We start from the raw sequence: 12,848 nt of genomic DNA, 5'->3' as shown, positions 1-12,848 counted from the left end.
AGAGGAAAGGCTTCTCCTCCTCTTTCCAATTTCCCCCTTTCTGCCGGTTGCCGTTTGTTATGCAACATCTGCTGTTGCTGAAGTCGGAGTCATACAACCAACTGCCAATAGCTCCTCCCTCACCGGATGAAACTTGTTGCTGGCTGCTTGAGGTTGCGGCATTTAAGGTGCTGTTTTAGGCTAATTGGCAGGTCTGCTAGTAAAGGACGCACACAATTTCTTTGTTTTTATATATATATTTTATTGGGTTTTGCACATATTTTCCAAAAACAACATCCCATCTTATACAACATTAAAAAAAACCTTTGGCTATCACAGCCTGAGACTTCCGTCAACCTCGAGTAATGGTTTTCTAACTTGCTTTCTGATTTTGCATTTTATTTTAATAGTTATTGCTTTAAAATCCATATCCTAAATAAATTCCTTCTTAGTCCTCTTTTGGAATAATTCATATGGTTCTCCACACAAAACTTCTTGCAACCCTACATGGACACACACAATTTCTTTCATTTGTTACGGAAATCACAGGAGGGGTCACCTAAGCAAAGTGTCCTCCCGAGTAAAGTCATTGGGGTACAAAGTGCTGCCCTTAAGGGAACCCATCTCTCTGCCATGATCCAGTAGGCGAGAGACCACGTACACAGGGAAATGCCTCAGCAGGTAATCTCTGGGTGCTTCAGGAAGCCACTGGGCTAATATCCCTCAACCGGAATCCCATTGTTCTCTCCCAGATAAGTGCTCAAGTTATCCTTGCCAATACTTAACACCCATTCACATTTTGTTGTTGTTGTTCAGTCGTTCAGTCGTGTCCGACTCTTCGTGACCCCATGGACCAGAGCACGCCAGGCACGCCTATCTTTCACTGCCTCCCGCAGTTTGGCCAAACTCATGCCAGTCACTTCAAGAACACTGTCCAATCATCTCGTCCTCGGTCGCCCCCCTCTCCTTGTGCCCTCCATCTTCCCCAACACCTGGGTCTTTTCCAGGGAGTCTTCTCTTCTCATGAGGTGGACAAAGTACTGGAGCCTCAGCTTCAGGATCTGCCCTTCCAGTGAGCACTCAGGGCTGATTTCTTTAAGGATGGATAAGTCTGATCTTGTTGCAGCCCATAGGACTCTCAAGAATCTCGTCCAGCACCATAATTCAAAAGCATCAATTCTTCGGCGATCAGTCTTCTTTATGGTCCTCACTTCCATACATTACTACTGGGGAAACCATAGCTTTAACTATACGGACCTTTGTTGGCAAGGTGATGTCTCTGCCCCTCAAAATGCTGTCTAGGTTTGTCATTGCTTTCCTCCCAAGAAGCAGGCGTCTTTTAATTTCGTGACTGCTGTCACCATCTGCAGTGATCATGGAGCCCAAGAAAGTGAAATCTCTCACTGCCTCCATTTCTTCCCCTTCTATTTGCCAGGAGGTGATGGGACCAGTGGCCATGATCTTAGTTTTTTGATGTTGAGCTTCAGACCATATTTTGCGCTCTACTCTTTCACCCTCATTAAAAGGTTCTTTAATTCCTCCTCACTTTCTGCCATCAAGGTTGTGTCATCAGCATATCTGAGGTTGTTGATATTTCTTCTGGCAATCTTAATTCCGGCTTGGGATTCGTCCAGTCCAGCCTTTCGCATGATGAATTCTGCATATAAATTAAATAAGCAGGTAGACAATATACAGCCTTGTCGTACTCCTTTCCCAATTTTGAACCAATCAGTTGTTCCATATCCAGTTCTAACTGTAGCTTCTTGTCCCACGTAGACATTTCTCAGGAGACAAATGAGGTGATCCGGCACTCCCATTTCTTTAAGAACTTGCCATAGTTTGCTGTGGTCGACACAGTCAAATACTTTTGCGTAGTCAATGAAGCAGAAGTAGATTTTTTCTGGAACTCTCTAGCTTTCTCCATAATCCAGCGCATGTTTGCAATTTGGTCTCTGGTTCCTCTGCCCCTTCAAAATCCAGCTTGCACTTCTGGGAGTTCTCGGTCCACATACTGCTTAAGCCTGCCTTGCAGAATTTTAAGCATAACCTTGCTAGCGTGTGAAATGAGTACAATTGTGCGGTAGTTGGAGCATTCTTTGGCACTGCCCTTCTTTGGGATTGGGATGTAGACTGATCTTCTCCAGTCCTCTGGCCACTGCTGAGTTTTCCAAACTTGCTGGCATATTGAGTGTAGCACCTTAACAGCATCATCCTTTAAAATTTTAAATAATTCAGCTGGAATATCATCACTTCCACTGGCCTTGTTGTTAGCAAGGCTTTCTAAGGCCCATTTGACTTCACTCTCCAGGATGTCTGGCTCAAGGTCAGCAACCACATTACCTGGGGTGTACGGGATCTCCATATATTTCTGGTATAATTCCTCTGTGTATTCTTGCCACCTCTTCTTGATGTCTTCTGCTTCTGTTATGTCCTTCCCACTTTTGTCCTTTATTATGGTAATCTTTGGGTGAAATGTTCCTTTCATGTCTCCAATTTTCTTGAACAGATCTCTGGTTTTTCCCATTCTGTTGTTTTCCTCTATTTCTTTGCATTGCTCATTTAAGAAGGCCTTCTTGTCTCTCCTTGCTATTTTCTGGAAATCTGCATTCAGTTTCCTGTATCTTTCATGATCTCCCTCGCATTTTGCTTGCCTTCTCTCCCCTGCTATTTGTAAGGCCTCATTGGACAGCCACTTTGCTTTCTTGCATTTCCTTTTCATTGGGATGGTTTTCGTTGCTGCCTCCTGTATGCAGACAAAGGGTATCAAGTTTCAGTACTTTTCCATCTTTAGCCGCAAGTTTCCCAGTGCCATTTTCCCCCGAATCAGGGTGAAAAGATTACAATCCAATTTCTAAAAAGAGATATTTCCGATATCTTAATTCCCCTCGCAGGGATTCAATCAGTCTCGCCTGTCAAAAGGCTTCTAAACAACATTGTATCCACAAATGCAGCCGCAGCTGAAAACAATGTTATCTTCTCCTTTCAGCAAAGGGAGGAACGGGCTTCCTTTTTACGTTCCTCCCGGGTGCCAATTGTCAATCTTTTAAATCCAATTGCTCCGTACTTACGGCATACGGGGTTCAGTTTCTTTCCTTCAAACTGCAGAAGAATGACACGCTCATGCAGGCGGCAGCCGCCGCATCGCCTGCCCGGTTGGGGCATTACCTCCACAGCCCGGCTCCGTGGTCCCTTCACCCCCGCGCCCCTTTTACAAGGGGAACGGGGGAAGGGTTCGGAGCCATAGTGGGCTCGCTGGTTCGGCGGAGCCATAGTGGGCTCGCGGTTCGGCGGAGCCCCACTGTGCGGTAGCGGGGCTCCTACCCCCGGGCTGGCCTGGGTCGTCTCGCTACCGAAACGACCCACGACCGCCCAGCATGGCGTCCTCGCCGGAAGTCCTACTGTCCATGGGATCTCACCCAGCATTTCCCTATGTTTTCTGAAGTCGGCTTTCTTAAAGTCTAGAATTTGAGTCTTAGTATGCTTGGTTGCTCCTTTCCGCTGTATAATAAACTCCAGAAGAGCATGATCACTCCCACCTAATGATCCTGCCACTTCTACCCCACTAAACAGGTCATCACTATTGGTTAGAACCAGATCTAAAATGGCTGATCCTCTTGTTGCTTCTCCCACTTTCTGAACAATGAAATTGTCTGCAAGACCAGTGAGGAAATTGTTCGACCTTATGCTCTTGGCTGAGTTTGACATCCAACAAATATCAGGATACCACTCCTCCTCCTTTCCTGTTTGGTCTATTTCTCTGAAATAGATTGTATCCTTCTATTACTACATTCCAATCATGAGAAAAATCTTGTTTTTCCTATATGTTAATCATGTATAACCCCCCCCCCCCTTTCTTGATTTAGTGATGACGTTTTAGTAATGTAGTAATGATCTTTCCAAACTGTATTCTGGGTTATGGTAGCAGTTTTTAAAAGTTCCTGTAAGGCTGCTCTGGGTGTGCAGTTTTACTGTAACCTTATGTGCAATAAACCCTCTTTTGTCCTTTGCTCCAGTGGCTGGACTTCTTTTATTTAACTCCACAGAAACCAGTGGGCTTATCCCCAAGGGCCAGTTGCCTGGGCAGTTCCACACCTGGGATTTTCCATTACACATTTCAGACTTTCAAACTCCACATTCAAAATTCCATTTCCAGGATGAAAAATAATGTGAGAAACTGCATTTGGGGGGGGGGGGTCCTATAGTTTTGATTTGGGGTGTGTCAAATGGTGCAAAGAGCTGATTTGCCAGCAAACTGACTGAAATATCTCCAGGAGTCTCCCTAAGTTCAAATGGAAGCATATGAGTGTGTGAGGAGCAGGAAATTATGTGGCTCTTGGATATTTTGGGGGGTTTGTGTGTGTGGAATTTTAGAAATGCTTTTAAATCTTTCTTGGTATGTCAGTGCTCCTGTATACCTAGGGGACCGGCCTCAACTCCATCCCACCTACCTAGAATGACAAGCTTGTCCCAGATCTTGTCTGTGAGGATCCTAGTCTTGATCCACCCCAGGTTTGTCAATAGGGGTCTATTCTGCTTTTGCTTTTTTTGAGAATCCCCATAATCACCTTTCTCAAAACTGGTTCCTCTTGTATTTCTTGGCCAAACATCATAAATCATAGATATACCTCTAGGTAAGATACCTGACAAGTAACTGTCAGCATGCACCTTCAGCACATCTGCATTGAGAATTTAGCAGTGCTTAAAGTGGGATCTAACCCTAATGCTACTGTACCGTACTTCAGATGATAAAAGTACCAAGAGTGTCTCATAGATAAGGACCTACCTTAACTTTGTGTTGCAACTTGTTTTAATTTGTTTTCAACGTTCAGTTTTAATGCTATAACCCGCCCTAGCACCTTAGGATGAAGGGTGGGAAATAATTAAATAGAAAATAACAACCTGTTGTGCTCGGATTGTTCAAACTCCGCCTTTGCTGTTGCAAATTGACCTGATTACAGCTAATTAGAAAGAATACAGGCAGGGTGGCAAATGGCGATCCTATCTCTTACCCAGCTCCTGAGAGTCAAGGAACAAAACAGCAGCCAGTAGGCCTGGTCTTTATTCAAACGACTGTTGCAACAGGACTTCCACCACCACCATATTGGAGAAGCAGGAAGAAGCCCCAAACAACAGGATGCTCTTACTTTTATAAGTTTCCCCTATTCCCCACACCTTTGGTGAAGCATCATGCATACATCACAGATACATCATACATACGTCACAAACAAGGAGGGGTTTTCTGGTAGAAACCAGTTCCTCAGGTTTGCCTCCAACTTCCCATACATCCATCAAGTGATGTTGTTGTTGTTCAGTCGTTCAGTCGTGTCCGACTCTTCGTGACCCCATGGACCAGACCACGCCAGGCACGCCTATCCTTCACCGCCTCCCGCAGTTTGGCCAAACTCATGTTAGTAGCTTCGAGAATACTGTCCAACCATTTGGACAGTATTCCAAATGGTTTGGATATTTTTTAAGTTCTTTGTTTTCCCCTCAGATAATCACACTCCTTTGTCCTGACTGAGGACTTAATCCATTCCTGGGTGGTTTGCCATTGTCCATGGGATAACTGCTTGTCTGGCACCCATTTGCCAGGATGCCAGTGATTATCTCTTGTGCAAGAGGCTGCTGTGTACAGCGATCCCAGGTTTCAGGGATTATGGCTGCCCACATCGCAGATTCCCCCCCTTGGCAGCCATTCCTTTCCTGACCAGAACAAAGTTGGAATGGCACAAATCCATACTGGAGCGATTTTATATGACTTTATAAAGTTTTCCCAGTGAGCCCGTACACAGATACATTTATCAGTAAATTGTTGCATTTGGTAATGTGCAGCAAAGGCCCTTTGAATAGAGGTAGGAAAAAACTGTGATGAAGTGTTTTGTGGGTACATTTGCAGGAGTGATTGTGTTGAATTTATGTATGATGTCTGCTGGAGGGGCAACCCCCCCAACCTTTACATAAATTCCTTTTGTAGTATATAAACCAGCAACTATGATGTTTCTTAAAACATCTATTTCTACCAAGGACCAGAACTGCCTTGTTAACACCATACTGAATTTATTTTTATTTTCATAAAATTTATATACCAGTTTACAAAAAGATAAAAAATTACAAGATATTAAAATATCAAAAGTTAAAATACTAAAACAGTTTAAAAATTCACATCAACATTTCTATGCATTTGGGTAGGCTTGCCTAAGCAAGAATGTTCTTAGCAGGTGCCCAAAAGAACCCATGGTTTCTCCATTCTGCCAGGATTCAAGTTCCGCTTGTGTTTCTTCATCCATCTCACCACTGCATTCAGGCAGTGGCCCAGGGACTGCATGTCCTCTCCTGATCCAGGAGAGGAGAAAAAGAAATGAAAAGTATGCTGAAGGCATCTCATCCCCCAAACTCCCAATGACAGCTCCTAGCAGTTTCATATAGATATTAAATAGCACTGGATATAAGAGAGTTCCTCTGCAGAGACCATCTGTCAGGGCAACCAAGGCTGGCTCAGTTCCATGGCAAGGTCTGAACCCAGAATGGAATGTATCTTAAGAATCCTTCAAGAATGCTTGCATCTGCCGCACCCCATTTTGTAATTGACTGATAGTTGTTCCAACCCAAGTTAAAGGAGGAAGTTAAAGATTAGATCAACCTGAACCACTGAGAAAACATTTCTCGGGACAGGATGCTACTGATAACACTAGTGACATCACAAGACAAACCTCCATGGCATGTGAGGATACAGGCAGGGCAGTAGACCTTCAAACAGGAAGTCATCATTCCAGAGCCAAAATGAGTGTCATTGAGTGTCATGTGCTCTCATCTCCCTCCAACACCCCACAAAGCCAAATCAGGACTTGCACCTTTTGTGTGACATTACTCACACGAAACCACATCCCCCAAAAAAGTGTCTTTTGGGGCCATGCTTTCAAGTCTTTCATCTCTGGTCTCTCTCTCTCTCTCTCTCTCTCTCTTCCCCCCCCCCCCGCGTTCAGTAAAGTATTTTTGAAAAGACTGTACACATGTTTTACATATACACATACATGAAGCTACGGTGGTACCAGTGCTTTTTTCCTGGGGGTACTCAAAACACCTCCAAACCCCCCCCCAAATGTTAGAAGTGTGGCACTTACTGTAACAACTTTATGGTGCGTGCTGGCACTCTTTTTTCCTAAAAAAAGAAAGAAAGAAAAGAAAGCGGCAGACAATGGATCCCTGCTCTAAGCTGGGACATCGAAACACAGAGCATGGCTCCAAAAGGCGTGCACTTTTGTAGTACCTTTCTCTGTTCAGAAACTTGCCTCTCTCCTCTTGGCATAAGAAAGCCACCTGCAGGCAGGTGGGGCTGATTCAGATGGTCTGCCCCCGCCATTTAATGGATCCAATTGGCTTCCAGAGAGTGGTAGGGGATGTTTTATCCCATGTTGATGGCCTTTCAGCTGATTCCCTGGTGGCCCGCTGGAATGTGGAGTTAACCAGGGCTATTGACTCTCTGCCTGTCTCCAAAGCACCCTCTCTGATTGCATGGAGCCTGGATAGCCCCGTGGTTTTCCCCAGAGCTGAGGGCGATGAAACAATCATTGAGACGGCTAGAGCGCTAGTGGCTCATTCTGAATCAGGCCTGGTAGGGACCCCAAGATCTCCTGCAATGCTTTTGCAAAGTTTTTTGCAGATAAAGTTGCTCAGATTCGGAAGGAGGTAGACTCCACTGTGGGAGCAGGGCTGGGGCGGGAGAGTGCTAGAGCCCTGTCTAGTCATGTTAAAGGTATAGGTAAAAGGGAGCTTCCGATTTGGTCGCTGCTGCAGCCAAGTCGAAAACTGCCGAGTTTGCAACTCAGGCAGCCCATCCACAGAGGGAAAGGAGTTTTTCGAGGCAACGAACATAAGCTCACGGATGAAAATTCCGGAGCTCAGGGGGCAAGGAGCAGCGCCGCGAAGAGGGGTAAGAATAACTAAAAAACTACAGAAAAGAGACTGAATGAGAAACCCTGGTGCAATCTTTTAACCCAGCCTTCTGTGAGAAAAGCCTCGAGACGAAGGCGCAGCTTAGCGGCTGGGTTTTCAGAAGACAAGAAAGGGAACCCAGAACGGAGCTATTACTTTAAAATTTATTATATATCAACAATAAATATTGTGGTTCTCTTACTGGACTACAATACAGACCCTTACAGCTCTGATTATGACTTGAAATAAGCTTAGCGATTTAACAACAATTTATAAAGGAAGGAACTTGCCTGAATCCTGGGAACTTCTTTACTACTACAAAAAGCAATACAGAAGGAAAATAAGCAAGCAGGAATAGAACGGAGACCAGGAACTCAAAGCTCACCACCCACCCCAGCACGCTGAGTCTGGATGTACCTGCAGGGTCAGGGAAAGGACGAGGCGTTAAGACGACAGTTTGATGATTTGTGCTGAGTGAGTAGGACTGGGTGAGGGGGTCTCCCATTGGAAAGACGCTGAGTAAGAAAACGCCGACTCATTATCTCCCGGAGGTGGTGGGAACAAGGCAGGAAGAGGGAAACAAAGAACAAAGCTAAGATAAAATCCAAGTGGACATAAGAAGAGAGCTTTGCTGACATCTAGTGGCCGGAAAGTTACCTCGGGGAAACTGTTAACTGGAGGATCCCCTTAGAAACTACATAAACCTTGGGACTGATTAGATATAATTTGCAGGACTGACCATAAAGGAAAAAAGATGAGATTGAAAGAACCATTACCCATCTCACAAAAAAGGAATAGAATAAAGAGAATATAAAGACCAAACAAATAGATACTTGGGAAGACAGTTAAGAAAATGGAAAAGGATACCAAGAAATCTAAAAGTTACAACACTAACACCCCAGCGGCTATACAAAGACGCCCATCAAATATGGAAGTGGAGAATGGTGAGATAAAAGAACTGATTTTGGGACTAAGAGCTGAGCTAGGTGATAAAATGGATTCTATAAATGTGAAATTAGATAAAATAAAATTGGGGCAGAGTTGTGCTTCTTGAATTCCTACCCAATATCCAGTTAGTAAGGCAAAAAGCTTTTCAGAAGGAAAACGGAGTGGCACACTAAAAGCTAGGAGTGAACAGACCTGTCAGTTTTGGTTTCTTTCTGTCTTTTATTTCTTTAAGTGGGAAGAAGACAGCTGCTTCCATTCTGCTGCAGTTTGGTTTCCACCAGACACATTAATTGCCTCGCTGTCTGCTGTTTAGCACAAGTCACTTAGCTTACATAACTTACATTCATGTCAGTGTAAAGGAAACATCAGATCCAAAATTGTTATTGATTACATAGCATTTTCAGACTTTGGGATGCCTCTTCAATTTATTCAGTCTAACAAGCTCCCTTGGGGGATGTGGACTCGCTTTCATTGGAGGGTTTTAAGCAGAGGTTGGATGGGCATCTGTCATGGACGCTTTAGTTGAGATTGTTGGACTAGATGACCCTCAGGGTCCCTTCCAAGACTACCATTCTATTATTCTATGACTTAAGAACAACAATGATGTGAACAAATAATGATCATATTCGTTTCACTGGTTTCTGTTCCTGACCCTTATAGACACGTTATTGGTCTGGAGAACTGCATCAGAAAATTCAGAAAGGTGAGAATCTCAAAGGATACCTCTCTTTCAGGTTGTATATTGTTTCAGAAAATGCCAATTGCAGAATTTTTTCATTAAAGTGCAAAGGGAGCTTGAAAAATGGCATGGGGTAACCAGCAAACAACGCAACATGCATAGCTTGCCAACACAAACCACACATGCTGAAAGTCCCTTTTGTGCACAACTACTGAAAGCGTAGGAGCCTTGTCGCTCTTCTCCTGGAGCTGGCGATCCAATCCCCTTCTTTCTTTCCCTAGCCACAACTCTTTTCATGCCACTGTCTTCACACAGCCTGAGCAGGTTTGGGCCAGGACAAGGTCTGCCAATGCTGTGGGCATGTAAGAGAGAGGGACAAAGAAGAACTGGGAGTCCCAGCCTCCAGAGTAGCGGGTGCGAGGGTGCCGGGATGTCAAGGCATGCTCCATGCAGTCAGTGACCAGGTAGAGGTTAGTGCTGCATCGAGTGATGAGACTCTCTTTGAACATCTGGCGCACTGAGAAGAAAAAGAGAGGGAGTTAGGGGAGAAGATTTGTGGTCCAAAACAATGCAAATCAACACCAGGAAATGAAGCCGTTCTCTGTGCGACAGTATTAGCAGTTTTCAAATCAACAATAAGAACTGGTGCTAATCACTCAACCATCTTTTTTCCTCCCAAGAGCAGTTTCTGAATTTGGAAAGGTACATTCCCTGTTCCATTAAAGAAATCAACAAACGTTTGAGCAGTTGGGACTTTGCCAAGTCTGAGGGAGGAAGCAGAGCAGGTGGTCTTTTTTCCCAATGAGTTTGTTTTCAAACTGGGAGGAAGATGGAACTCTTAGGGGGCTAACCATAAATCATAGAGACAGGAGTCAGAAATCGGAGAGACCGGTCAGGAGATGAGGCTGTTGCAGAGTCAGGTCTATCCACCCTTCCTATGTTTGGAGACAATTCTGACTCATCAAAAGGAATCAGGGCCACCAAAAGGGGTAAATACAAAGAGTAACCTCTGTACTACTGGGCCCAGAACCAACACAAGGCCAGACTCTGAGATTTCATTAAAGAAAGATGTATTGAGTCTCTAGCTCCTTTGGAACAAATGACAGAGAGCAAAATTCCTTTGTGAGATATTGGTTTGCTTCCACCTTCCACTGTTTTAGCCATTGAGTGTCTGAGTTGTGACTGATGACTACTGTGAAAAGGCAGAAGGCCCCCAAATGGCTTTAATGATTCTTCAGCACCAAGGACACCATGCCTTTAAAGCACATTTATACCACTTTAACAATTATGGCTCCCCTCCCAAAATCGTGGGAAGGGTGCTGGGAGTTATAGTTCCGTGAGGGGTAAACTACAATTCCCAGGATTCTTTGGGAGAAGCCATGACTGTTAAAGTGGTATAAACATGCTTTGAATGTATGGTGTGGATGCAACCCAATATTAAAGGCAAACCTCCCATCCTTCAAATGGACAGGGAGGTTCTGTTGGCAAAGGTTCGCAAATGCAAGGGACTTGTGGCCCTCCAAAATGTTGCAGGACTCCAACTCCCACTATCCCCAGCTATGATGACTTGGGCTGATGGGAGTTGCAGTCCAACAACATCTGACGGGCACTAGGTTCTCCTTTATCTCAATGGCGGAGCAAGCACGCAGCTCCTGCCCACCAATGAAGGCGGCCCCAGTTCTCTCCCCACATGGAGGACTCACATCTCTCACAGTAGGTCTGTCCATAGCTATCTTTGACTTCCTGTGGGGTGCGGACCCATTGCTGCTCGAGGACGCTCAGGCTGTGCTGGACATTAGTCATGTTTGTTCGGAAAAAGCTTGGCCCCACCATGGCTACTTTCACCCCAAATAGGCTTAGCTCATGCCTAGAAAGAGACAATGGGTTTTACATGGTTCACACAGCTACCCCTGCAACTGTGGCTAACAGACGACAGCTATATAGGAAGAAATTGAGTATTTTTTTATTTTTTTATTATTAAAGATTTTCTTGGTTTACAAAGTGTGTGTAATGTCTCTCATATTTTTCCATAAAACATTTTTACAGATTGAGTTTGAATCTGGTCTGGCAATTAAAGGAAATGGTGGGGGGGTGAATTTTGGGAGCAAGGGTAGGTGATTGCAAACAGCTACCCAGACAGCCCTCTGAACTCAGAAGAGGAGTTTATTTGGCTAGTCAAGGACCCATTGAAAGATCCATAGAAAATTATCTCACATTCCAGGGATGAGGCTAACCCAGTGAACAGAGGCAGGCATCATTTCGGCCCAAATTTTTGCAAAAGGTGCTTCTTAAAACCTCACTCCTTAGCAGGGAAGCTAATAATAAAAAATGGCATTGGACACATAATTGTTCAACTTCACTGTCCCCAGCTGTGGGGTGGGGGGAAATGAAACAGCCAGCAAAGCCCAAAATTGATTGCCTTCTTCCTCCTCTTGATCTGGGCCTGAGATATTTAGTCCCTCTCTGCATTGCATTTTGACAATTATGGTGTCAGAAGTGATAGCTTACCTGAGAGAGTCGGAGAAAGCCCCATACTTAGATGGACAGTAGCCTCCTCCGTAGAAAGCCAGTTGCCCCAGAATGCTAGACATGTTAACAACCCTTCCCCTGGCCTTCTTCACCAGCAGCAACATGTGTAGCGTCACGTCAATCAGTCCAACCAGATTGACATTTGGCACTCTTACAAAGGCATCTTTGTCCAGCCATTTATTGGGTACCATCGCTTCCACAATCCCTGCATTGTTTACCAAGCCCCAGAGCCCTGTGGAGTATTATTATTATTTTCTTACTCAAATGCAAGTAAGCATTTGAGTAAATAATAATAATAATAATAATAATAATAATAATAATAATAATAATAATATATTTATACTCCAGCCACACTCTGGGGGCAACCAAAGGACTACTAAAAACGGACTTCCAGCGCGAGCGCCATTGCCGATGGTTGGGAGCTGTCTCGGCTCCGAGTCAGCTCCGGTTTCCCCGGTAACCCACAGGAGGAGCGTCCCGTGGACAGGGCATTCCGGCGGGCCCCTTTGCGTCGTCCAGTTCTCGAGCTTCCCTTGTAAAAGGGAGACTCAAGTGAACTGGCTCCGGCGCAGGGCTGAGGAAGCTGTCCCTAACCGGGGGAAACTAAGTGGCAGCCGGCCACCGGCAGTGAGCACCCCGTTCTTCCAAAATTTGCTTGAAAAGAAGAAAACCGTAAGTAAGGATTACAATTTGGACCTAATTTGGATTGATTGGTTTATGGGGAGAAACTTTAAAAGAGGAAGTCCGTTTCTCTCCTTTGCGGCAAGATCAAAGTAACACT

At 44.7% G+C, this 12,848-nt stretch overlaps 1 pseudogene; it reads right to left on the bottom strand.

Annotated features, from left to right (window-relative positions):
• Positions 1–9,845: 9,845 nt before the first annotated feature.
• On the bottom strand, positions 9,846–11,371 carry LOC117042998 (annotated as a pseudogene).
• Positions 11,372–12,848: the final 1,477 nt, after the last annotated feature.

This window comes from Lacerta agilis, chromosome 2 (assembly GCF_009819535.1).
Source record: "Lacerta agilis isolate rLacAgi1 chromosome 2, rLacAgi1.pri, whole genome shotgun sequence".
In the NCBI taxonomy this organism is placed as follows: Eukaryota; Metazoa; Chordata; class Lepidosauria; order Squamata; family Lacertidae; genus Lacerta; species Lacerta agilis.
Note: the sequence above shows the minus strand (reverse complement) of the source record. Positions and strands in the feature narration are given on the sequence as shown.